Source organism: Protopterus annectens, chromosome 6.part0 (assembly GCF_019279795.1).
Source record: "Protopterus annectens isolate FY-2018-M chromosome 6.part0, PAN1.0, whole genome shotgun sequence".
Taxonomy (NCBI): domain Eukaryota; kingdom Metazoa; phylum Chordata; order Ceratodontiformes; family Protopteridae; genus Protopterus; species Protopterus annectens.
This window is the reverse complement of record NC_056737.1, coordinates 252,385,775-252,411,689: the sequence shown is the minus strand read 5'-3', so window position 1 is coordinate 252,411,689 and position 25,915 is coordinate 252,385,775. Positions and strand designations below refer to the sequence as shown.

Here is a 25,915-nt window from a genome sequence, read left to right as displayed (position 1 = left end):
TGAAGCGAATAGTGATGTCCTCAGCAAATGTATTCTGTTCTGCCTGAAGGTGTAGCATGATTGAAAACAAGATACCACAATGAAATGTCACCAAACACTGCACCAGTGATACATGCACTATGCAGAGTACCCGTAGTTCTGCCAGAAATTAAAGAATGGGAGCTTACAAATATGGAAAAAACAGATGTGATTTTTTTAAATAACTTGAACATACAGAATGGGTTAGTAACGTGGTTACTACTGTGAAGCAGGACAGAATTACAATTTGTAAAGATGTGTAAGACCTTAACAAATGGATACTACAATAGCATTATCCCATACAGAAGGGACTCTTGCAGACATACTCTACGTGTACTATAGCATACTCAGCTTGGGGTGGGAGGGTAGCAAATGCAAGTTCAGGAAAAAAAGTTATAGTTCTTTTCAATCCTTACCTCCCATCTCACATTGGCTGAGTGCTAAATGCTGACTGCAAACTGGACCAGTAACAATTCTTTTGTTTGAGGAAAAAAAAAGCATAGCCCTTTTCATTGCCTTTTATTTATAATCTGCATTTGCTGCCTGGGGATTCTTTTGTTTGTGTGAGAAAAAAGAAAAAAACTGAGCCATTTTTACACCTCCTTTACTTATAATCTGCCTTTGCTACATGGGGAATTGGAGACTGCTTCATTAAAGAAAGGGGAATTACCTGAGTTTGACTGTAAGATGTAGGTGAGCAGCAGGCAAAAAGTATACCAATCTCATGGAACTTTAAGGTGCTGGGGATGCTGACTTTATGGGGCGGCATGAAACAAATAGCTTGGAAGTTAATTTGTTATTGTCTGCAGACTGTCTACATCAGGGATTGTTTAGTTACCTTAAATACAGATGTAGCTGATATATCAGCTCTCTTTTTTGGGGCTTATAAATAAATATTTCCTTGTTGAATTACCGAGTTGCTGGTTCCAGTTCATTTCAACCATCTCCATTGCAGTTGAATAACTGGTAATCTTCTGTAGTTATTAATTGGGCTTTAAAATTTGTTAGGTCTAGATTGTATGCTGGTGTTTTACTGGGCTGTGCTGCTCTTCTTGCAGGAGGGAGTCAGAGTGAAAAGCTTTTAGATTTTAGTTTTGTTTTTTTCTCTATGCAGAAAGGCAGAGGCAGGATAACAGTTTAGAACTGTTAAAGTTAATAATTTTTAATACTTCTAGTTAAATTGTATCTAGGCATATTTTTTGGGGGTGCAGAGGAGGCTTCCTTGTCTAAATGACTTACCAACTGATAGAACGCAACATTAGAAACAGCAAGGTATAAGTAATACAATTACATTAATATTGTTAATGTAGAATAGCCTATAATGGAAATATTCATTATTAGTCACTTGTTATTTGTATGTCCATAATTACATTTAGATTTTTAAAACTGGAACAGATGCATTTTTAAGGGCATATAATAAAGCTTAGTTGTGGGAGACAAAAATGTATCCCCAATGTCCACTTATAACACACTATACTAGAAAATACTGCTATTTTGTTTGCTAAGTAATTATAAAGATATGCAATATTTTCATACATATTTCATGCTTATGAAACCAAGTCACTTAGAAATTATTTCAAAGCATCAGGTGAAAATGATGTTGAAGAAACCTGTCATTTATATCTGTTCTATAAGTGTGCATATTGAGAAATATTCACTATCGTTTATATTGCTAATGTTTCACATTTCTGTAAACATTTCAAGAAAGAAGCATTCAGAGAATATCATCTTGCTGTCAAGTGAAAGTTCATGCCAGGCTAACAAAAGCATTTTGACTTTTGACAACATATGTTCAGACTGTACAGTTTCAAAGATATGACAATTTGTTTGTGAAACATTAAAGGACAATATCCTTCTGGGTTTGCATGCATTAAAATATTTACATTTGTTTGTTTGTCTTATGGTTTTAACTTGATTTTTCAAAAAATGCTCTTGAATATAAGGAGTATAGACTGAATTCATAATGTTAATTTATTCATATTTACTTTTATATGTGTGTGCGTGCGTGTGCTGCAGTTTGTTGATCTGATGTTAAATCAGTATGAGATTCCTCATATAATTTTGCTTGAAATTACAATAATTGGCTAAGGTGTCTATAGTGTATCAATATACTCTTCAGTTTCTTGATATGATAATAATTACCAATTTCCCTTTAGTTATTTTGCTGGTAACTAAGCAACATAAAATACTGTAAGCCCTCTTCACCTTAGTATAATAAGTCCTTAAGTATATACAAGGCTAATGACCACCAGGGCCTTTATACGGCTAGCAATCCAATCCAACCCAATTGTTTCCCTATGTATCATGGGCATTCATTAGGAGGGGGTATGTTAGTTAGGTGTAAACTCTGGTTCTAGATGATTGTCACTGGTGAAGTGACACCTTAACCCCATGTGCAAAAATGGGAAAAGGGCTTGTGGATGGCAGGATGGATGGATGTGTTCATGCTGAAGGGGGCATTACACTCAATAATGGGTTTGATACAATGAATAAAGTGGCATTATGACTTCCTTGGACCTGGATGCCATGCACTTATTTATATGTTGGGCAACATAGAATGCTTTTCTTACTGCCTTGGCCACATGTTGGTCAAATGCCAGATTACTGTCTAAATATGGTCCAAGATCCCTGACTACCAACTTAACTCTTAGGAGTGTCTTACTGATGGAATAATTAGTCTGGCTGGCAGTTTTCCCAAAAGGCACTACAATGCATTTCTTGGCATTGGGTTTTAATCCATGAGTTTGGCACCAGTCATTTGCCTGTGTTAGACCCTCTTGTAGGATGTTTGCATCATGGGGAATCTAAAACAGCTAATAATTTGCAGTCATCTGAGAACTTGGTCAGCCAAAGGTCCTTAACATTAGCCTTTATTTAGAACAGGTAGATGCCAAATGGGGGGGGGGGGGGTCTCAGCATAGAACCCTGAGGTACCTCTCTGATGACAGATTTCTTTGTGGAGGTGGTCTTACCAATCCTGACTTCCTGGATCCTGTCTGTGAGCCATCTGATAATTCAGCAAATTATGTATGGGTTTTGTTCTCAGTTCAGTGAGTTTATCAAATATACTTGAGTGTGGTATTATACTGAACACCTTAGCCAGGTCCAGGTAGGCAGTATGCACTGTTTTCACATCGGCCATTGCCTTGATGACCTTTTCAAAGAAGTCCATCAGGTTTAGTAGGCATGACCCTCCCCTGACAAAGCCAAACTGAATTGGGTCCAGTGTCTGAAAGTTGCCTATGTCTTTGTTGATCACTTACATGATAATTTGTTCCATGGCTTTGCATATTAGACTAGTTAGACTAATAGGTCTGAAGTTTCCTGGAGCAGTAGATGGTTCACCCTTGAGAAGTGGGAAAACCATTGCAGTCCTCCATTCTTGTGGTTTAAAGCCTGTTTTGAGGCTATAATCAAAAAGTCACTGAAGTGGTCCTAATAGGTCATGTTTCAAGCTATTTAGGAGACATCCCGAGATACTGTCAGGGCCCATTGAGGCTGTAGTTTTGGCCTTAGTGAGTGCAGCCAGGACCTGCTCTTTGTTAATAGTCAGTGAGGGGTTATACAAGTAGGTATTTTATGGGAGGGGGGGTGGAATTTGAGCTGAATTCGTCAGACAGCAAATTTGTTATGTTGCTCTGCTCAGTGAATGCGGCACCATTGACTACCAATTCTGCACACTGATGTGTGCTCTCTTTGGGGTTTCAGACACTATCTTGACCTCACAAGTGGACTTTTTTAGACTTAATTAGTTTCCTAGTTTCCTGTTTAATTTAATTAGAGATCTCTTATCATTATTGGAATTGCTCTTCCTGATTTTAGCCACGACATTTTTTTCTTTAGTTATATACCCTACTAAGGTTTAGGATTCCACCAGTGTAGTTTGTTTTGGGTTTACTTCTAGTAGGCATAGCAGCCTCTATACAGCTAGTTACATGGTTGTACAGGGTCTCTGTGAACTTGGGGATGGGAGGGGCATTGAATTTTGACAAACTATTTCTTAATAAGATGTACTTTTCTTTGGAATAGTTCCTAACTATAGGGTTTGCTGAGTTTACTGATGATTTTTATTTTGAAACAAATGGCTTTATGGTAAGACCTCACCAGTGAGAATATGACACTAGAGAGGGTGCAGCACTCTCCCATACTGGTGAGTACCAGGTCCGATATGTTTGAACCCCTGGTGGGTGTGTGCACTACCTGGTCAAGAGTATTTGTGTTAACAAAGTACAGGAATCATTGTGGCTGTGAGTATGAGGTAGTATAGTTTTCTCAGTCTGTAAAGGGGTCATTAAAGTTTCTCAAGAATAGGGTATTTGATTTAATGGTGAGTGTCTCCAGTAGGTCTAGGTATGAGCTATAGGATTCTAGGGACATAGAGGGTAACCTATAACTTGCTAAGATTTGGTATGGGATTTTATTTATGGTGATTTGGATGTGGATAAATTCCCGGGAATTGTCCTGTATAACCAACCTAGAGTTGTACTTGCTGCTAATATAGATTGAAACTCCTTCACCATTTGTCTCTGACTGTGCAACTGTTGGTCTAAATATGTGTGGAAGGCGCTGAAGCCTTGTAATACTGCAGTACTTTCTGTGGATTTAATCCATGTCTCGCTAACCGCACAGATGTCTATATTCTCCAGAATGAGGAGAGATTGTAGGATGTGGAGTTTCTTGTTTAGGATGCTAGCACTGAGCAGTTTCATTTTTAGGTAGCTTTCTTTGAGTTTTATTTTGCTATGCTGGTAGGTTTGACAATTTGGTATTTTCTAAAAAAAATAGTCTAAGGGGGTGGATAAAGTTTTACTCAATATCAGGAACCCTAGGGGAGACAGATGCAGACCAGTCTTTGCAAAGTAATATGGTTTCTAATCATGTCCTCTAATGTTGACAGATATTGAATCCTCCTGGAAAGACACCAGAAATGAAGTCAATTATTGAAGTCAATCATCTTTAGTTTGTATTGTGGTGTCATCCTTGGAGAAGGTACAATACTGCTCAATGCAACACACATACCTGCCTTGGACACATATTCAGAGAGATCAATAATGTCTCTCTTCATCAACACCTACATGAACTAAGACAGGATCATACTGGTACCAGTGGTGTAGCGACTTGAATGCATGTGTAACTGGGCAGATCCTGGCTCCAGATAAGTAGATAACCATGATCGTCTCCTTGTTCAGTCTGGTGAGTGGGGCATCTGTGTGCTGTACAGTGGGGTCCCCTATGACAAGAGTCCTGGGTAATGGGTTTGCTTGCCTTATGGGTTTTGCTCTTGGGGGGGGGGGTCCACTGGGTGTAGACATATATGTGATGTTTAGTGTTGCTTCTGGTGAATGCTTTAGAGATTGCTGGAGATAGGCATTGCTGTTTATAGGCTTAGGAGGCCTTTGATGTTTAGGAAGATTGCTTTTTAGTGACTCACCGTTAGTTGGTCTGTGTGTGTAGTGGACACTGTGTATAGTGGATGTAGAGTGTGTATTCTTGACAACCTTGTTTGCACATGAGATTTTTTCCTAGAGTGAGACTGTGTATGTGCATCTCTTGCATACTGTTTCTTTAGTGATTAAAAGGCTGTCTGCGAATAAGACAATTGCTCCATTGTCTGAGGATGCCCATGTCTACTAAGCATCCCTGGCTACAAAGACATTTGGAAATTGCATATCCATGCTGTTGAGATCTGTATTTGGGTGATCTACTGTTGATTATGGACTGGGTTATACAGATGTCTCCTTGGCTGGTCTCTGGGGTTTGGCACTGCACTCGTTAGGCTGGGCTAAGATTTCATAGTAATGCTGTAGCTGCTCTAAGCCAGTCTCCATGGAATGGATTTGTTTTAGCCACACTAAGTTAAAGGTTTCAGTTCTAAAGGTAGTTTTATAGATAAAATTTATTTTCTGGGCATTTGTGTCTGTATTGGGAACTACTAACCTCTTGATGTAAAACCATTAAAAAAGACTGATTGCAAGTATAATGCTACAACAAAATTAAACAAAACTACCTTTACAAGGCAATTTCATGTATCAGCGATCTTTAGAATTATTTAAAGGCAAAATCAACAAATAAAGCAAAAATAAAGAAACAGCAGCATTCTAAACAGTTAACTGAAAGTAAAACAACAAAATCTATCATCTGCCAAGGATGGAGAAGGATTAACTTTGCCCCCTCCAAGGATGGCAAAGCAAATGGGAGCTCTGGGAAAATGAGCAGGAGACAATTTGTAGTAAGGGAATTTTACTCAAGTGCAGTACTCGTTTGCTGGGTGGGCACTTAGTATTATGAACATATGGAAAACAATGGAAAGTACTTAAATAGGTTTCACAACAGACAATAGCAATGAAAAAGGGAAAAGGGATTTTGGCTTCTGCCCCTTATCGTAATCAGACATCCATAGACACAGTCTTTTAAAACCATAACAAGAAAAGGGTGGCAGGGTTTTGAAGAAATTCAGTGGTTAGAATTTCAGAAACTTTGAGCTCAATGCCTCAGTGGAGGCTGAGGCAGATTCAAAGAACGGGGGAAAAACAGAAGCAAAGTAAACAGAAAGCAGGTGTATACATCAATAAAAAGTTCTGAAGCTCAAATCCTGGAGCAGAATTCACAATAGTGCCATTACTGTAATCCCACCACAGACTAAGGCAACACATTATGCATGTATCATTATAAATCCAGTTTCCAAAGCAGCCCATGTATTTTTTTTGTGTATACTGCAATTTGTTATGATCATAATCTTAATAGTAACATAATCTTTCTAAGGTTTGGTTTCTACCAAATATTATTTGATCTCTACAAAAAAGGAGGGGGGGATAAAACTAACATCTGAATACGTGCAGTAAGTTCACCTTAAGTCAAAAGTAAAATTATTATATATCTCACTAATATATATATATATATATATATATATATATATATATATATATATAGATATATATATACATATATATACACATATATACATATATATACACACACATATATAAATAGGTTTACCATCAAAATCTCAAAGGAAAAATAATTTGCTATCAAAAGAACAAACTAAAATTCCAAAATCAAAAACAACATTTAGCCTAAATGTCGAACTTCAGTAACATGACGAATGACATTTGACATATCAGACTTCCAGTTTCGAAAGTCCGTATGTTCTTTTACATTTTAGCAGGGTGGCACCCCCACACCCCCTGCAAATTATATATACCAACTCCGAGATCGCACTACAGTGAGGAAAAGGGTAAATTCCCTAATCCTCACTGTACCGCAATCTCCATTCACAATACTGAACTCATAATAATGGATCAAGCTTTACTTTTGTTATTATAATTTCGTATTATTCCAGTTCGGCATTGTGAAACTTTGAAAACTGCCTTTCGGCCACACAATTTTCCAACATAAGCCTTCAAAATTTTGACGCCAAGCCATATAAATATATATTTTTTACTTGTAATATTCTGTGGCTAAAATACCAAGCTTTGAAGTGACTAAGGTTATGGAGTCTTTTGGAACTGTGCTGCTGTGGGAGCTTTGAGGTCAGAACTGCAGTCTTAGGTTTGTGTCGTACCTGAGTACTTTGTTCTGTTAACATTTTGTATTGACAGTAAGATAGAAATATATACTTTCAAAGACTGCACCCAGTGGCTTTAATTCATATGCCTTTAGTGCCAGTCTGCATTTTGCAATTTGCACAGTGAGTAGCACTGCCATCTCATATTGCTTGACTCTGGTTGAGCTCTTTGCTGTGCCTTCTTCTTTGTGAAGTCTGCATGTCCTCTCTGTCTGGGTGGGTTTATTCATGTGTTCTGGTTTTCTCCAACATCTAACCTACATCCCATAACTGAACTGGTGTTCCTCCCACCTGCATATTTATTTTTATTTATTTATTTTTTATTTTTACATTTGTTAACCGGGTTAGTCTGTCTGGGTTCTTAGAAGCCCTTTTTCAGCAGAGACCTGAGGAGAAAAGCTCCCCAAAAAAAACGTTTTAAGTAAACAAATAGTAAGAACAAAGATAAACACAGATCACATTTTAAGTATACATACTTCTCAAGTAATTGCATAACATGCAATAAAGGAATATACAGAATGGATGTAAATACAATACAATACATATATGGAAATTTTCACGTAGTATGGCAAGAAACTAAGCAGAAATATGGTAAGACTAAGGTCACTACATTGCTGAACCAAGATACTAGGCATGAAGTAAGTAAATACACAGATAAAGTTGTGTGAACTTTGGAAGTTAATAAATAAATTAAAGAACAGTAATAAGGGATTATGGGAACTGAGTGTAACATGAGCCAACTAGTATGGAATATGACGGAAAAAAAAATGTGTAGGTAGTAGTGAGAGAGAGAGCTAGGAGTGATGCAGTTAAGTTAGGTTATCCCTGAATGTTTCTTGGGTATTAGTTTAGAGCATGAACATATCCAATTTGATAGGGTGCACAGTGTGTGTGTGTGTGTGTGTGTGTGTGTGTGTGTGTGTTTTTATGCATCTTATGACAAACCTGTCTTGTCAGGAGCAGTGTCAGTATGTGTGCAAATGTCAAAAATGTGAAACATCAATGCAACTTGCTATATACCTGCCTTATCAGAGGCAGTGTAAATATGTGTGCGAGAGAAAAACATCTGATTTTCTACGGACACACAATACTGATGGACACAAACAACTCCTCTCGGTAGTAGTATAAAAAAATGGTATCTTTCAAAAATAAGGCATAAAATACATCACAGAGCAGCTAGTCTCTCAGAGCTTTTGGAGACCTGGCAGCTTCCACACCCCAGGCTGTATAAATGGATTCTGAGAGGCCTTGACATGGATACCAGCTAGTGTAAAACCCTGCTCAGAGGCATGCACAGAAGGAACCAGGTGACATTTAAAGGATAAGTGGTGAAACAAAGCCACTCCTAGACTTCAAAATGCAGCCCAGTTTATAAACTTTGTTGAACATGAGGGTTACAGGACAAATTAATGATCTAAAAGATGCAGCCACTGAAATGCCTCATAAAAAAAGCTACAGAAACAGCAGCATCCACTGCAGAATGAGCTCGGGCAGGAGTCCATGTAGACTTCCTGACAGAACTGCAACAGTAGCCATTCCAACCAAAATCCAATTAGAAATTGTCATTTTTTTCCTAGAGGAATACCTAACTTATATGGAATAAAAGAGGCAACAAGATGGTAGTGCAGTTGTGTAAAATCTTACCATAATGGTAGCTTTCCTTCTCTTCACTGTTGCATTATTCATTACATTAGGGATCCCTTTGCTAAGGGTGGCCCGACATCCGGCCAGTATACCAAAGCCTTTAGGTTGCTTTAAGGTATGCTGTATGTCACACGTACACTCCTTGCATAGCGTAAGGCATAAAGTTGACATCTGGATGTACCATCTTCAGAACTGAGAGCCCCAGTAGGAATGCCAGTCCAAGGAAAAAAAAAAAGGAAATCAGTACATTCACAAGAGAAATGGACCAGGGGTAGAGGGAGGAAGTGAATACTACAACAGTGAAGAGAAGGACATCTACCATTATGGTAAGATTTTACACAACTATACTATGTCCTTCCATTTCACTGCTGCAGTATTCATTACATTAGGGAAAGTGTCACAGCTCAGGAAGACATTTTGGAGGAGAAAGGACCAGTAGAGCCCTCTAGGAAGCCATGAAGGATGGCCCTAGCAAAACCATCTCTAGCTCTGCAAATTCCATCCAACTTGTAGTGCTTGGTAAATGTATGCACAGGAGTCCTCAAGAATAGAGTTAGTATCCGAACCCTTGAAAAAAGCAAAAGAAGAAGCCAGAGCCCTAGAAGAATGAGCCTTAACAGAATAACAAACTAGCTCTTAACATGAAAGGAATAACAAAAAGGAATAGCTTTTGAAATCCAAGAAGAAATAGTTTGCTTGGATACAGCTAATCCCAAGGACCTGGGATGAAAGTAAACAAAAAGCTGATCAGATACCATAGTCTTAGTCTTATCCAAATAAAATCTGAGGTGTCTATGCACATCCAATGTGTAAAACACCTTCTCACTGACAGATTGTGGAGAAAGGAAAAAAGTGGGCAAATAAATAGACTGATTAAGGGACAATTCATTCACCACCTTGGGCATAAAAGAAGGATTAGTACCCAAGGACACCCTGTCCTTATGACACACCAAAAAAAGAGGACAGAAGAAAGGGCTAACAAAAGAACACTCTTCCAAGAGCAATGTTGCAAGGTAGCTGAAGCTGCAGGCTCAAAATGAGGCTGAATCAATTTCTCTAAAACAAAAGTAAGATCCCAGGGAGGAGGAACAGGCTTCCTGGGAGGCCTAATATGAAGGATGCCTTTTAAGAATTGTTTAGCCTCAAATCTAGATGCTAAAGGAGGAGATACAGGCAGACAGGCAGAGATGGCTGATAAATGGGCCTTAACAGAAGAATAAGCCAACCCAGCATTGAGCAATTCACACAGATAAGAGAGAAGCAAAGGAACATCCACAGATAGGGGATCCGGGTTTCAAGAAAGATTCCAAACAGCAAACCCTCTTCCATTTGGATAAATTGGATTTTCTAATATTGAGTTTCCTTGCTTCCTATAGGACCTTAACCACGTCTCAGAAAAAAAGGTGTCTATATGAAATCAAAATCCTATCATCCACAGTGTCAACTGAAGAGTGGAAAGGTGGGGATGGATAAGAGATCCTTTGTGAGAAGGTCTATCCTGTGAGGTAACTTGTGTTGATTGCCCTTGACTAAATGCAGAAGAAGAGGTAACCAGTGCTGTCTTGGCCAAAGGGGAGTTACCAAAAAGATTTTGGGAGAATCCTGTTGAATTTTGGACAGGATGTTTAGAATGAGGGGAAGGGAAAGCATAAAGAAACATCCCAGCACCTTTAGGGAACCAAAGGCTGCTCCCCATCCCATATCTGAAGTGTTTGTGGACAGCTCCTGAGGGGGAAGAGTAGGATGTAAAGGGAACCCTGGATTTAGAGACAACTGCTGGCTCCACCAGTGAAGTTTCTTCTTGAGACAGGGTAGAACAGGAACTACAAATTCTAGGGATGCGCATGTTGAAGCCAAAATGACTTCAAAAACCACTGAAACTTTCTCATGTGGAGTTTGGCCATTGGAAGCATGGGGATGGTGGATGCCATGTATCCCAGAGTTCTCAGACACTACCTGGCCAGAAGAGGCCTCAGGAAAAAGAGTTTGAGAGAAGGAAATGAGTGTCAAGGCCTTGGGAGGAGGCAGGGAAGCCATCATAGCCACCGTCTGGATCCTATACCCCAGAAAAACATGGTCCTGAGAAGGAGTCAGAAAAGACTTTTTGAATTTTATTGTGAACCCCGGGCTTTGCAGAAGGGAAATGGCAAAATGATTTTGCAACAGGAACTTGTCAGAGGATGCCTGAAACAGCAGGCCATCCAAGTAAGGAAATATATGGATCCCCTGAATCCTGAAGAAAGCAATCACTGGAATGAAGCATTTGGTGAATACCCTTGGGGCAGTAGAAAGGCAAAAGGGCAAAGCAGAGAACTGAAAAGGCCGGGAAACAACAGAGAAATGTGAAAACTTCCTGAAAAGGGAATGTATTGAGATATGGAGATAAGCATCCTTGAGATCCAGAGACGCCATATAAGCCTGAGGAAGCAAAAGATGGAACAAAGTCTGAAGGGGCAACATTTGAAAGGAGGGCAACTTCAGAAAAGTGTTTAGATGAAACAGGTCTAAAACTGGTCTCCAAGTACCTTCTTTTCTGGGTACTAGAAACATACTGGAGTAAACCTCCCTCCCCCTTTGGGACACAGGCATCTCTTGAATAGTACCTGAAGTCAAAAGGTCCCGAAGCACCTCTGGAAAGAAGGAGAGTTGTTTCCGAGGGGACTGAGGAATACCCATAAAAGGGGAAGGAATTTCCAAATCATGAAATAACCCAGACGAATAATGGACAGGACCCAGGAATCCTGAGTACTCTGTAGCCAAACAGGAAGAGAGAGAGGGGAAGACAAAGAGGAAAGTGGCTGGAAAGAATAGTATAGTCAGACAGCACCTGGTTTATCTGGAAAAGGAGACTTATGAACCACTGAAGTCTGAGTAGCCTTAACAGGAGGAGCCTGCTACCCATTTTGCCCTTAGGAGGGTGAGATTGCCTGCGAACAAAGGCTGGTTTATTGGTGTAGTTTCTCTGAAATTTATGCACAGGAGACACAAACACATGTTTAAGTTCCTGTAAAGCATTGCCCTTATCCTGACGGGACTTAAACATAGCAGCAGCTTCACCAAACAAGTGTTTATTATCAAGAGGGGCATCCATCGACGTAGCCTTAATATCATCCAGCAAAGGTTGAAACCAAAGCCAAGTATACTTACTCATCACTGACTCAAAAGCAGCAGCCCTAGAGAAAGCATCTGCTGCATCATAACTACACATAGTGGAATGATGAGCCACCTGGAAGGAAGTCCCTAACAGGGAAAGGGTAGAAGTTCTACCCTCAGAGTCTGGAAGATCAGAAATAACCTGACAAGCTTGGGATAAGACAGCCAACAAGTACCTGGCCATATGGGTCTGATAATTAGCAGCCCTAAAAGCCAAGGTTGCAGAGGTGTAAGTTTTGTCTAGCTTTTACATGATCCTGCTATCTTTATCAGAGGGAAGTGACTTGGGAGAAGGAAGTAATTGAGAGGGCTTGTCAGAGGCTAAAGACACCACCAAGGGGTCAGCAGAAGAACATTTGTACAAAAAATTGCAATCCCCAGGCACCCTACAGAATCTATCACGTTTCTTGGGAGCAGGGACTGAGAGTCTGGAGCTTTAGAAGCACTGGAAAATGCATCCAGTAAGGCAGCCAAAACAGGAGGAACAGCAGAGCAGAAGGTTTAGGAGAATCCATCTACAGCAACTTATAGTATCTTTTATGTACCTCAGAGACCTGAGCACAATCTCATTTAAAGAACTCCATCATCCTGGAGATTATGTCTCTAAAAGAAATCTCTTCAAAGGGAGTATCAGGACTGGTTGGTTCCTCTTCCACTGATCCACAGTCCAAAGGAGAAGGAAACTGAGAACAGTAAGGAAGGGATTATCTAAATCCATCTCCTCCTCAAAGGAATCCTGTTCCCTGGGGCTTTTTAGGGGAGGAGAGGACCAAGGGAAGCTGGAACAGAAACTCCCTGAGGAGGTTTCAATGCCATCGAAGCACTAAACAAACCCTGAGTGAAGGCCTACCACTCATTCTGTGAACCCTTTGGAGAAGGAGGAACAGGTTTAGTCTTTTGCTTTTTCCTCAAAGGGATGTCTGCCTTATAAAATTTGGAAGGCTCTAACCCAGCATAGCATTTAATGATGGTAGTACGGACTTCTTCTCTGACTAATATCTGAGGAACACCTTTAGGCCCCTCAGAAATAATCAGTCATTGTTCCTCCTGAGTGTCTGAAGTAGACTTCTGCAAAGAGTCCTTGGACGTGGTTAAAGTCAAATCCCAGCCTCTCTCCAACTCTTTCGCGGCAGAGGAATCCAGCGACAAAGCCAGGCGAACTTCTGGGCATTCACTCACCTAAGAAGGGACATCCGGTGGAGGCTGAACAGCAGAAGATTCCGGCCTAGGCTTTTCGGCTGCCTTCTTCACTGACGGCTGCCCCTCGAAGTGGGAAGTACTCTCCATCGTATCTTTCACAAGAAGCTTAAGCTGTAGATTTTCAAGATAAACCCCAAAGAAGATAATCTACTATGAAGGGTTTTACATACAAAAGCCTGACAAATGGAACAGGATGTATGGTCACGAGAAGTACCTAAACAAAAAAAGACACTAGTCGTGGCAGTCTTTATGGGGAATCTGTCTCACACAGGCATTTACCCTTCTTGAATGACATGAAATCCCACAAGCAACAATAAAAAGGATAAGTAAAAAAGAATCTCAATGGGGAACTTATCTGCAACAGCTTGGTGAATCAGCAATGGAATGGACATTCAGACCGACGATCAAGTGATGGTGTTCATACTGGGAGCAAACAAGTTCTGAGGATGGTAGGTCCGGACATCACCTTTATGACCTAAGCTACTCAAGGAGCATATATGTGCATACAGCACATCTTAAAGCAATCTAAAGGCTTTGGTATACTGGTTGGATCGCTAATGTAATGAATACTGCAACAGTGAAATGGAAGGACAACTAACCTTCTGTTCTCTTTGGTTATGGAGATGTGAGCCATAGTCAATTTCTGGGACATATAATGTGTTAAACTCAACAGCATTATAAATATACAGATAGGAAGAAACTGGGTCTTCTTGATACAAGGTCATATTGGTGATAACATAAGGCAGAAAGAAAGTACAGTTGCATAACTAAACTTGCCATAACAGAAGATGATTAAATTATCATTGCTGCAGTAGCCTAAGATATCTGGGTTATATCCTGCATAGGACAGAACACTTGGCCATCTTCCACATCTTCAGGGCACTATCCACGTATCCAATCCATTAGACAGCTCAGGCTGAGCTGACTTTCAAAGAATGGTTTTGGTGTCAAGCCCCTTTCATGCTGACTGAGAGAGGGAGGCTAAGCCCTGGGAGGACATTGCCAGGAAAACAAAAATGCATGTCCACACCCTGGAATAAAAATAAGACACACAAAAAATATGAGGGGAATGGAGGGAATTAGTGGTGACTGCAGCAGTGATCATTTGAACCTCTGCTGCTATGGTAAGTTTAGTTACACAGCTGTACTATGTTCTTCATACTGATCGATGCTGCAGTAGCCCAAGAAATACATAGGTACATTACCATAACTTAGAACTGGGAGGAGGAAGGGGAAGAGTTCAGGGTACCCTGGAAAATAGTACTAGCAAAGTCTGTACTAGATGTGGAAAAGGAATCTAGTTTACAGTGCATTTCAAATGTATGCACGGAAGACCAAGTTGCTGCTTCTGGAATAGTTCTTAAGTCCAGCCCTTTCCAAAAAGCCACAGATGAAGCCAAGGCCCTGGCAGAGTGTACATTAACCCTGTAATGGAACAGTTTTGTTGTGGTGAGTATAACAAAAAGTAATAGCCTTTAGACAACCATTTGGAAATAGTCTGCTTTTACACTGGTTGTCCCTTCATCTTACCTTCAAAAGAAATGAACAACTGACACAAAGTTCTGAAAGATTTTATTCTGTCAAGATAGTACCTGAGTTGTCTGCAACATAAGAAAGTATGAAGTATTATTTCTTCCTCATTTCTGGGTTCTGGAAAGAAAACAGGGACATAGATACTTTGGCTTAAAGCAAACTCAGATACTACATTAGTAATAACAGAATTATTAGTTCACAAAGAAACTCTTTCTCTGTGGAAAGCAAGATAAGCTTGGCCCACCATAAGAGCTTGCACCTCAGACATCCTTCTTGCAGAGGTCAGAGCAATCAGCAAAACTGTTTTCCTTGTTGAGAACCTCAAGTCAGCCAGATGTGCTGCTTCAAATGGAGCCAGATGTGTTGCTTCAAATGGAGCAAGTGTTAGCTTCTCTAACAAAAAAAATTAGATCTCAATGAACAGAATCCAGTACAACAATTTTTACCATCAGAAAGCATTGAGAGAGGGGGACCCATGAGCTGACATGTTGAAATGGCCGACAAATGAACCTTGATAGAGGAGTAGGTCAGGCCATAGAATAGTAACTCACACAAGTATTGTAATGTAAACCCAGAGAAACACTAGCCCTGAATGATGGCACCAACCAAAAAACCTTTCCCATGTGCTTATATATGATTTTCTAGTAGCAGGCTTTCTTGCCTCCATTAGTACCTGCTGCACTTCCTCCATACAGAGATGTCTAGTAGGTATTAACACTCTGTCAGCCAGGAAGTCAGGTGTAGTTAATTGGTACTGGGATATATCAAGCTTGTATGTGTAAATCCAGTCTGTAAGAAAGCTTGTGGTAACTGCCACTTGCCATTTCCAAAAGAAAGAAGAAAGTACAGTTGTGTACATTTACCATAAATGTAGATGTTCGAGTGTATTCACTGTTGCAGTCATTACATTTGGGTAATCCTGCTGGCAGGCTGCCCTCAGCTGGCCTGAATTCCAAAGTCTTGGGTCCTGTGTCAGCTGCTGTCGCCCCTTCCCTGACGTCAGGTCGTCAGGGGTATAAAAGAAGCAGCCATCGCCATTTTCTTTAGTTTTTCTTGCCCCAGATGTTAGGTGCCCCCCAAACGGGTTGCCAAAATTTAGATATGTATAATTACATGCACCAATATAAAATTTACCTTCATCTACAAGCGAATACACCACATAGGATGTAGAAATCAGAGAAGGAAAGATAGGTTCCATCAGAAGAAAAGGGGGATGGTGGGTGGGTAACCTGGACTGTAACAGTGGATACACACGAACATCTACATTTATGGTAAGTGTACACAACTGTACTATGTTCTTCGTGTTTCACTTTTGCAGTCATTACATTTGGGTAGAGTCCCAAATCTAAAGTTGGGAGGCTGGAGCTAAACAGCATTAGGAGCGGCTATGAGGCCCTGCAGAACTGCAGTGGCAAAGCCTGCCCTGGATTTAGAGTAGAGTGGCAGATGATAGTGCTTTGTAAAGGTGTACTGAACTCCAAGTAGCTGCCTCTAAAATGTCTTTGGTAGGTACTCCCCTGAGAAAGGCTGCTGAAGTGGCTGCAGCTCTGGCTGAGTGTGGCCTAATGCCCTCAGGTACTGGCTTGCCATGGTGTACATAGCAGAAATGAATGCAGTGGCCTATCCACTTTGAAATAGTCTGCTTTGAGATAGCCTTTCCTTGTGATCCTGCAGCATATGTCACTAGTAATTGCTCTGTCTTTCTGAAAACTTTGGTTCTGTCCAAATAGAATCCAAGCTGTCTGTGTACATCCAAATAATGCAAAATTCTATCCCCCTTGTTCTGTGGATTTGGATGAAAGGTTAGCAGGTGATTAGTTTGGTTGAGAGCCACAGTGGACACCACCTTAGGCATAAATGTTGGGTTTGTCCTCAGAGAGACCCTGTCTGGATAAAAAATGATAAAAGGTTCCACAGCCATGAGTGCCTGTAGCTCTGAAACTCATCTTGCAGAAGTTATTGCTAGGAGCAGAGCTGTTTTACAAGATAAAAACTTTATATCAGCAGTAGCAGCTGGCTCAAAAGGAGGCAGGGTGAGTTTTTTCAAGACATAGTTGAGGTCCCATGCAGGCATTGGTGATCTCCTTGGAGGTCTTAAATTTTTGGCTCCTCTGAGGTACTGCTTTAATAAGGGATGAGAAAAGATTGGTGGCTCTACATTGTAATGAGCTGAAATGGCAGAGGCATGAATTTTAATAGATGAAAAAGATAGGCCTTTGTCCAGCATCTCAGTTAAGTATTGCAAAATCTGAGGAATATTTGGCACAGCTGTATCAGTACCTTGTGCCTGGTTCCAAGCATAGAATCTCTTCCATTTTCCAGCATAAGATTTTCTAGTACTAGGCCTTCTGGACATCCATCACAGCTTTACTGAAAGGTGTATTTTGTATGACTACATTATTCGCCATGCTGTCAGGTTTAAAGTTCTGAGTTGGCTGTGCAGGATCTGACTGTTTTGCTGGGACAGTAGATGAGGTATTTGAGGTAAGGTCCAAGCTGGGCATTGAGACAAGCTCCTTAATATTGGATACCAGTACTGGCGGGGCCAGTCTGGGGCAATCAGTATCATCTTTGGCTTTGCCTGTCTGACCTTTAGGAGTACCTTGGGGAGGAGAGGTAGAGGGGGAAATGCATATACTGATAGGTTTTTCCAGCTGAAAGATAGGGCGTCCACTTTCCATGCTTGTCTGTGATAAATCCTTGAGCAGAATCTTTTTAGTTGGTAGTTCTGAGGGGAGGCAAATAGATCTATGTCCGGGCATCCCCATTTCCTTGTTATCATGCTGAAGACTTGTGGATCCAGGTGCCACTCGTGAGGATCCATGAGGTTTCTGCTTAGTTCGTCTGCCAGAGTATTTTTCCTTCCTGGCAGGAATTGTGCCTGCAGATGTACTTGGTAAGTCAATGCTGTGTCCCACAAAGTCATGGCTAGTCTGCAAAGGGGGTAAGAATGTGTGCCCCCCCCTTCTTGTTTATATACCACATGACCGTGGTGTTGTCTGTCTTTATCAGTAGTTGTCCTGGATGAAGTAGGTCCTTGAAGGCTGTCAGGGCATTTTGAACTGCTAATATCTCTTTTTGATTGGATATGTAGATGCATTTGGTTTGAGGTCCATGTGCCCTGAATGCATCTTCCTGCCATGCAGGCCCCCCAGGCATAATCTGATGCATCTGTTGTTAGTGTCTGCCTGGCTGGGGGTAATGTGAATGGCTGTCCTTTGTTTTGGTGACAAGCCTTTGCCCACCATCGAAACTCCTGTTGCAGGCAGGGAATGAGAGTAATCATAGTTTCCAGGCTGTGGCAATGTTGAGTCCAAACACTTTTTAGGTACCACTGAAGTTCCCTCATATGCAGTCTTGCATATGGAATTAGTAGGATGCAGGATGCCATGAAGCCCAAAGCCTGCAGAATTTTTCTTGCAGATAACTGGGCCTTTGTTGCCAAAATTTTGAAGTAGGTAGTCAGTTGCCTTTGTTTGTCTGGCGTGAGATAAGCCATCTGGGCAGTTGTATTTAAGCTTGCACCCAGGAATATTATCTCTTGAGAGGGCACTAGCTTTGATTTCTTTTCTTTGACTGTGTACCCTAGGCATGTTAGAAGTCTTTTCACAAACGCCAGATGTTGTAGAAGAATGTCCTTGTTCTCTGCTTGAATTAGACAGTCGTCCAAGTAAGGATATATTTGTATTACTCTTTGTCTGCAGAATGCAATTACTGGTGCCAGGCACTTTGTAAAGACCCTGGGCACAGTAGATAAGCCAAAGGGCAGTGCAGAGAATTGGTAATGCATTGAGCCAGCCATGAATCTGAGGTATCTTCTGCATATTTGTCTGATTGGGACATGCAGGTATGCCTCTTTTAGGTCTAGAGTCACAAGCCAAGCGTTCTTGCCCAGCATGGGCAGAAGCTGCTGCAAAGTCAACATCTTGAATTTTGGTATATCCAGGAATGTGTTCAAAATAGATAGATCCAGTACTAGCCTCCAGGTCTTGTCCTTTCTGGGTACCAAGAACAGTCTTGAGTAAAATCCTTGTCCCTGCTCTTGCTCTGGTACTTGTTGAATGGCCCCCATGTCCATGAGGGATGAGACATGTTTTTGTGCCTCTGCCCATTGATTTTTTGGAAGATCTGGCCAGCCGTTTGCCTTTGGCAGGGTATGGAAATGGAACTTGTAGCCTTGTGACACGATATTTAGGACCCACTTGTCCTGGGTTATAATGTGCCAATTTTGAGAAAAAAGTGCTAATTTTCCCCCTAAGGGTGCTGCCAGGAGATAAATGCTTGGTGCAGGCAGGGGGAAGTCATTGGGACTGTTTCCTGTATGGTTGTGATTTGTCTTCTCCAACTTTGGAGGTAGAATACCCCATTGCTTTGAGCGGTATGAACCTTGTGCCTGGGGTCTGCCTCTAGGGCATCTGGATCTGCCCCTTTGAGGTCTGTCTGACACAGGGAAGGACCAATTCTTTGTTGGCCAGTGTCTACTAAACCTAGATGGCTGTACTTGTAAAAAAATCTTTGACCATTTGCATAGATTTAGCTTTGTCCTCCATTTTCTTTAACACCTCTTCTGCCTTGCCACCAAACAAAGTATCATGCTGCAAAGGTGCATCTAATAATTTAACTTGATCAGGCAGATTTTGTTCCTTTAACCAAGCATGCCTCCTAATTACAGAACCTGTAACTGCGCCCTGCAGGAGGCCTCTAAAGAATTAAAACCACATTGCAAAGTATGCTTTCCAACTTGTTCAGCTGCATGCAATAAATCCTGCATTTCCTTGTTTTCTGCACATTCAGAGTTTAACAACATTTTCTGTTTAAGCAATGCCATGACATGTTGCTGATATTTGAGCATATGAAACTGACAGTTTAAGGCCCTTATAGCCAAGGTAGCAGATGTGTAAACCTTTTTTCCCCATCTATTCAGTGCCCTAGAATCTCTGTCAGAGGGTTTAGGTTTTTTTGCAGCAGAAGCCTTAACTCCTTTCAGACCCTGAGAAATAGTTTCTGGGTCTGCAGCAGGGTTTTTAAAAAGGAATTTATGAGAGTCAGGAACCCTGTAATATCTGTCGGGCTTAACAGGAGCTGGAGGTAAGGAGTCAGGGGTAAGACTACACTCCGAAAACAACACAGGTGGGATGGCTAGTGGCTTGTGTTGAGGTAGTGAAAGGAAATCCCTGAGCCTCTTTTTAGATTCTGAAAAATCTTGGCTCTTCCAGTGGAAATGCTCCCTCATGTTATGTAAGGTTTTCACAAAAGAATAGTCCTCTGGACAACAAGCTGAAGGTATAGAGTCTTCAGCATCAGAATCTTCATAGGGGTGAAGAGAATATTCCTGATCAGAAGAGGAATCAGAATAAATGGAAACCTGATCTGAAGATTCATAGTCAGTCTCTTGCCTAGGCCTCTTATCAGGAGTGTGATGAGAACCCCTGATCAAGGTAATCAAGTCTTCGGCCATTTTGAGCATCTGTTTTTTGGACATAGAGGCCTAACCACGTGGTTCTTGAGTTTGTTTCTTTGCTTTGGAAGGTGCTTTAGTCTTTGCCTTTGAAGCTGAAGTTGGTCTGATGTAAAGATGTTTAGGTCTGAATACACCCTCAGAAGCCGGTGCCTACTCAGCGGCTCCGAACCCATCTGAAGGTATAATATCCGAGGCTCCAATACCTTGATTTTCCAGCGGCATGGCCAACTCCACGTGGTAGTCGGTAGTGGGATGCGACTCTAAAGTAGCGGGCATCAGGGGTTGCGAAAGCGCCTCACTGAGGACCGGCGACTGGCTTAGGAGAAGCTTCGTCGTCAGTTTTGGGCCTCGGTAGTCTATCTCTTTCCTTTTCTTTGTGTTTTTTGTGAACTCCGGTAGTCGGATGGCTATCCGACGACATTTCTGGAAAATTAAACTGGCGTCCAAAATAGTTTAAAGCAAAATCATACCGACGCTTAATAGTGAATTGGCTAAATCTAGCACAAAACCGACAACCAGAAATGTTGTGATCAGGGCCTAGGCAAGGAATACAGTAAGAATGAAAATCCTTATGAGGTATTTGCTTCCCACGAGAAATACAACTATTAACTTTTTCTGACATTGGTCTGGAGCAAGAAAAAAGTTTCCCCAACGGGGTAGTCAGCTTTATTGAAGACTTCGGATCTGAAACTCGAACACGAAAATCTCAGGAGTCGGCTGAACGGCACTTGCGAACTGCTTCTGCTTCGGGCACCGGGCGGCAAGAAAGACTAAAGAAAATGGCATTGGCTGCTTCTTTTATACCCCTGACGACCTGACGTCAGGTAAGGGGTGACAGCAGCCGACGCAGGACCCAAGACTTTTGAATTCAGGCCGGCTGAGGGTAACCTGCCAGCAGGATTACCCAAATGTAATGACTGCAACAGTGAAACACGAAGAACATCTGCTGTTGCCTGGGTTCAGAAGAGAGTCAATACAATGATCTTGAGGGATTAAGTCTGAATCTTCAGAAGTACCCTGGATATCACTGGAAGGAAGACTTCTGTCCAAGGAAAAGAAAATACCTCTATCTTCTAGGCCTTCATGCATGGTGTCCACGAACAAAATTTTGCAAGTTGATTGTTTAGAGAGGAGGGGAAAAAGGTCTAATAGAGAAATTCTCCACAGATGGGTCAAATATTAGAAGACTCACTGACCTAGTTTCCATTTGTGAGGGTCTGCCTTTATCCTGCTCAGCTTGTTTGCCTGCCAGACAATTTGACTCTGATGGAATGTAAGATGCCTGTAGGGTGAGATTGTGCTGCAAAGCAGTATCCCAGGCTAACATGGCTAGTCTGCATAAGGGTTAGGATCTGCTTCCCCCTTGATGGTTTATGGACTACATCACTGTGTTATTGTTTGCAATTACTTGAAGAGGTCCTGGGGACCACAGACTTAATAAGAGCTAGCATCTGTTTTATGCTAAATGTTCTTTGGTTTGACTTTCTTGTCCCAGAGACCATGTACTTTTAATTGCCCTTGACACTGCTTCCAAAGCAAAGTCCAAGGCATCTGTTTGGACTGACTGTTCTGGAGCAGAAGGAGAGAAGGGGAGATCTGGATTCAAGGATATTTGATGTTTCCACTAAGTGATTTCTCATTCTACAAATCTCAGAACTGGAATTTGAAAAGATAATGCGTGTTGGTTCTGGGACCAAAGAGACTTCGGATTTATTTTTATTTTTTTTATTTTACATTTGTTTACTGGGATAGTCCAACTGGACACATGTCCATTTACAGCGAAGGCCCGGGGAGAAAAGCTTCACATTTAGTACAGAAAAACAAATAGTTGTACAATACGATAATCTATACAGAAGAAAAAAATTGACAATAGATAAAAATACAACTTTTGATACAAAAAACAAAATTAGACACTAGATACAAAATACAACTTTCGATACAGAAACTGAAATTGACACTAGATAAGCATTACAACTGACTATAGAGACAGACAGCGACTACTTGTAAATTAATTAGTGTAAGTTTAGCATGAGCTAGTATAACCATTAGAAACTTGAGTAGAAAATAAAATTCCTGATTCTGTATAAAAAAATACAGTGGGAATAATTGTATATGAAGCTATCTGGAGTGGTAGAAACAGTGATGATTAGGTAATGCATGGATATAGCCAGGAATTCATTAAGTGTAATTTAAGTGAGTTTCTGAACAGCGTGATAGTGGAGGTAGAAGATAAAGCAGGGGGAAGGTTATTCCAGGATTTAGCTACATTATGGGAGAATAGTGCTTTACCTGCAGTGTTGTTAGCCTTAGAGATGTAAAGGAGTGATTGTCAGTGGAGCGAAGGGGACGATTTGATTTGTAGGGCGTGAGTACGTGACTTAGTGCTAGGGTTCCATCGGGATGTCTCACAATATTGTAGGCAATGATTAGTTGACGGTATTTGAGTAGTTGGGGAAATTCTAGCCACTGTAGTTCCTTTAGAGCCTGACAGTGATGGATTCTGAAGGTGCAATTAGCAAACTTGGCAGTTTTGTTGTAACATGTCAGAAGTCTAAGATCATGTTTTCTGATATGGGTAACGATTGCTGCCGCATACATTAGAGTGGACAATGGATGGGTTTGGGCTAGGGAGATTCTCACTTTTTTTGAGAGAAAGTTTTTGTGTCTGTACAGTGTTCTCATTTTTTATGGACTTTTTTGATGATTTGTAAAATGTGGACATCAAACTGTAGGTTTTTGTCAATTTCTACACCCAGGAGTTTGGTATGTTCAGAGGAGGTGATGATGGAACCATTTTTGGAAGTGACTGAGAAGGATAGAGAAGTAGGAATAGATTTGTTGGGGGTGAAAAGAACCAATTTAGTCTTTTGAGGATTTAGGATAAATTGGATCTGAGTAATCCAACTTTCCACTAAACTAAAGGAATCCTGAGTGAGTTGTTGTAACGTGGTAAGTGAGGGTGAAGAGCAGATAAGAGTCGAATCATCTGCGTACTGTATGAGTGTAGCAGGGTGGGTGGAGGTATGAAGATTGTTAGTAAAAATCGAGAAGAGAAGAGGACCTAATATAGAGCCTTGTGGTACACCTATGGTTGTTGGGAGTAAAGGAGATAGTAAACCTTGCCATTGGACAGACTGCTGCCTCTCTGACAGATATTTTTTAAACCAGGCAATAGTTGGAGGGCAAAGGCTAGACAGGAAAGGGTGTCTAGAAGTAATGAGTGTGAGACCATGTCAAATGCTTTCGAAAGGTCTAAAAATATAGCAGATACAAAGTTGTTGTTGTTTCTGTGTTGGTTTATCAGGTTAGTAAAAGAGAGAAGAACAGTTGTTATGCTATGGTATTGCCGAAAGCCATGTTGTGTGGCGCAGAAAAGATTGTGTGAGTTTAAGAAATTCATTATTTGAGAGTATATACATTTTTCAAGTAGTTTAGATTGAGGGGATAGAATCACAATTGGACGATAATTAGAGAAATCATAGGAATTACCACCTTTGTGAAGTGGAATAATATGTGAAACTTTCCATAGCTGAGGCATGTAGGCTTCCTGTATGGAGCGATTGATAAGGATGGATACAGGGTAAGAAATGGACTCAGAAGCTACTTTGAGGAAGTTAGCAGGAAGACTGTCTGCAGCAAGGGTGGTAGGCTTCAGTTTTAGGATAATTTTTTTAATAGTAGAGGTAGGAACAGATGAGAGAGTAAAGGATGGGATGTTATCAAGGTATTTTGTTGAGATATCTGAAAGTTTGTTTTTGGCTAGCTGGGAGGATAAAGTCAGGATAGATTCTGTAAAGTGTTGATTAAATTGGGATGCTATGTCTTTAGTATTGTTGGTGGAGGTGGGAGTTGGAGTGGTGGTTTTACCTGGTTTTAATAATGAGTTGATAGCATGCCAAAGCTTTTGAGGGTCTTTTGAGTGATTATTTTGGGCAGCAAGGAAATAATTCTGTTTATCCAATTTGGTTTGTGTCTTGGCCTGATTTCTGAGTTGCTGGTAGTTTTGTTTGGATAGGCTAGTGTTTTCTCTTTTCCACATTTTCTAAGCCTTGTCTCTAGACTTCAGTAGTGCACTTGTGTCCCTACTTAGCCATGGTGCATAGTTTGTCTTAACAATAACTTTCCTAATGGGTGCAACTAAATTTAGGACATTAATGAACGTGCTATTAAAGCAGTCAATGGCCTGGTCTAAACTTAGGGTTTTAAGTGGTTCCCAGTTACATTGTTTTAGAATGGAGTTAAGATCCTGTATATTTAGTTTGTGGTCATCTCTGACTTGTCTAAAAGCTATGGGTTTAGCTAAGTTGGTGCATTTACGAAGATACCTTATATTTTTTTAAAGTGGAGTCCTGCATGAGGTACCATGGGAATCGTGGATGCTGTGAGACCCAAACTCCTGAGGTATTCCCTCACAGTGATAGAACTCGAGTGGAAACCCTCTGGAATAGATCTATATCTGGATGTATTTTTTTTTCCTGTGGAAGAAACTCTCTTTGTACTAAGGTATCTAGCAGACACTCCAGACACACAATCCTGTGTAATATAGTAAAAAAAAGACTTCTGAATGTTCTCTTAGAATCCTAGCCTGTATACGAGATCTCTTACCCAAGTGAGTATTTGAAAAAGACTTCAAAGAAACACCTGAAATCTGAATGAATAGGAATGTGATGATATGCCTCTTTTATATCAAAAGTTACTAATAAACTCAAATGAGGAATCAGGGGTAACAGGTTGTGAAGTGAAATCATTTTGACCTTGGGCACAATCACAAACTGATTCAGGAAAGAAAGATCCAGAAATGGTCTTCAGCATTAAAAACACTCTTGAATATAATCTCTTTCCCAAAGGGAAATGGGAAGGAGGAACTGCTTCTATAACCCCCTCAAATAGCATGTGTTATGACAGGAAGGAAGAGTAGGGTTTAGTCTGTTGGATGAGGAGGAATCCCATGAAAAGGAGGAATGTACTCCCACTGTCATCTGTTGTCAAAGGGAGAGACAGAAAGAAATGGAGATTCAGACTTTCTAGAAGGGATAAGGGACTGACAGGTTGGGGGTGGGAGGATAACGGACTGACGGGGGGACAATAACAAGGTCCTTTGAGTAGTCATTCAGTCTTATTTGACAGCCCTTTGTTTGGGGGGGGGTCAGCTTTCTGTATTGGAACCTCCTTGACATTGCTTTTTAAATGTCTGTATACCAGCATTCTCCTGAAACTGTTTACTTTGTTTCTTACCAAAACTGGATGTTGGACTAGAAAAGCCCTTGGAAAGTTTACAGAAAGAGGGCATCTGGGAGATTCCTTGAATCAACTTACCTCTCTCATTACACTTTTGATAACCC

At 40.9% G+C, this 25,915-nt stretch overlaps 1 protein-coding gene across 1 annotated transcript in view; it reads right to left on the bottom strand.

The window, feature by feature from the left end:
- The window catches only part of DPH6 (diphthamine biosynthesis 6), a 2,556,557-nt gene that overhangs the window by 2,088,475 nt on the left and 442,167 nt on the right, over positions 1-25,915 (bottom strand). The window lies entirely within an intron of this gene.